The sequence below is a fragment of the Chrysochloris asiatica genome, unplaced genomic scaffold (genome assembly GCF_000296735.1).
Source record: "Chrysochloris asiatica unplaced genomic scaffold, ChrAsi1.0 scaffold00217, whole genome shotgun sequence".
Classification (NCBI taxonomy): Eukaryota; Metazoa; Chordata; class Mammalia; order Afrosoricida; family Chrysochloridae; genus Chrysochloris; species Chrysochloris asiatica.
Genome location: NW_006408735.1, coordinates 1135336 through 1137454, shown reverse-complemented (window position 1 = coordinate 1137454; position 2119 = coordinate 1135336).

The window sequence follows — 2119 nt, the reverse complement described above, 5'->3', positions numbered from 1 at the left end:
TGAAGTGCCATCAAGTCAGTTCTGACTCATAGCAACCATGTATAGGGCTTTTGAGGAGCAGCTGGTGAGTTTGAACCTCTGACACTGTGGTTATCAGCACATTGCTTATCCTACAGCACTATATCTGGACTCAGAGTGACCCTGTATAGGGTTTTGGAGACTGTAAATCTTTGTAGGAGCAAAAAACTTCATCATTCTTCCATGGAGGAACTGATGGGCTCAAACCGCTGACCTTGTGTTCAATAGTCTAGTAGTTATCTATAGAGCATCATGTTCCCTTAATCTGGATGTTACTTTAATCTCCACCATACTAACACTTTCTTCAATTTAATATATAGGGATTCTGATTATAATAAGATACATTTGATTTAGAAGTAGTCTCTGAAATTCATGCATAGCAAGTTTCTAAACAAGTTTTTTCTCCTATTCTGGCTCACAACCTTTTTCTAGTCATTAAAATTGCTTTCTTATAACCCAAATATATAAATTTTATGAAAAACATTGCTCACAGCAGATACAATAAATAATTCAGCACTAATTGGGAAATTTCTGTCCTGTGCAGTGTGATACACTGTGAGAACTCAAAGACAAATAGGGCATAGTCTCTGTACGCAGGGAAGATGCCATCCAGTAAGAGTCAGATAAATAAGCACACAGCAGATGAGAATGATAAATGCAAGAGATTCAAAAGAGGAGTGACTATTGCTACTTGGAACAGTCAGTGAAGACTTCTCAGAGGAAGTGATATGTGCTTTGGGATGGAAGAATGTATAAAATATTAATCAGGTGGATAAAAACGCATTTTAAATAATGGAACTTAGATGTTTAAAGACAAAATAGGGATTTACTATTATTTTCTATACAAAATTCAACCAGCCTTTATGACAGAACTCATGCTAATCTAATTGGTGGATGTTCAAAATCTCATTTAGCTTCATTTTACTCCTTTTCAAAATTCCTATATTGGTTATGTTATGTGGTAGTTGTTAAGCAGTGTGGTAAACATTAAGATTCTACTTCTAGAAACATGGTAGGATTGCATTTCCCTTCCTCATTTGATAACAATTCTGAACAACTGACTTCTATTTACCAATGAAGTTAAGAAGAAAGCTTTAATACCTAATGAATTATCTGCCACATTTTCTTCCATCTATCATGGTGATTATAGGCAAACAATGAGATAAAGCCTCTGGGTATCCTGAGACATGATGATAGGCAGATTCCGAAGCGCCTCCTTGATGTACATTTAAAGTAGAAAATAGTCAACATTCAGTCTCATAGGTCCCTGGTGACACAAATTGTTTTCCATCAACTACTAATGTAGGGTTGGTCATTTGAATACACCCAGCAGCACCCTAGAAGATAGGTCTGATGATTTGCTTCTGTAACATTATAGTCAAGATAATTCTGTGGAACACAGTTCTATTCTGAAGCACATGGAGTCCTCATGAATTGGAATCCATTCAAAGACAATGAGTTTTTGTTGATGTTATCACAGCTTAACTGGTAAGTATTGGTCAACAATATTTAGCCATTACATTAAATATTTTGTACCAAAACAAAGTGGTCAAATGAGAAGAAAGTTGCATCTGCATGTGATGTCAATACTTTTTATAGTGTATCTCCGTTCTATAGTAAATCTATTCTTGCTGGCAATATGTAGTTCATCTCCTTATTGTTGGACATTTAGAGCCATTATTAGTTTCATTTCTTCTATATGCTCTCTTGACATCATATAAATTGCCATCACAGTACATATTTTAATTTACACTTATAAAATTGCTGGTGATTGTTTAAATTTTATCTATTTTTCTGTGATGAAAGGCCCAAGAATTTAATATCATATCAATATAACACAATCAAAAATCCAAACCAGTTGCTGTTAAGTCAAATATGACTTATGACAACCCACATGTTTCAAAATAGAACTGCACTCCATATGGTTTTCAATGACTGATCTTTCTAATTTAGATTGCTAAACTAAGACTTCCTTCTGAGATAAGGACTCAAACCATAAACTTTCAGTATATACATGCAGGCGTAATCATTTGCATCACCAAAAAAACACCTCAGTATAACCCAATAATTAGCAAAGACATTTAATTAAGACAAGTATTTA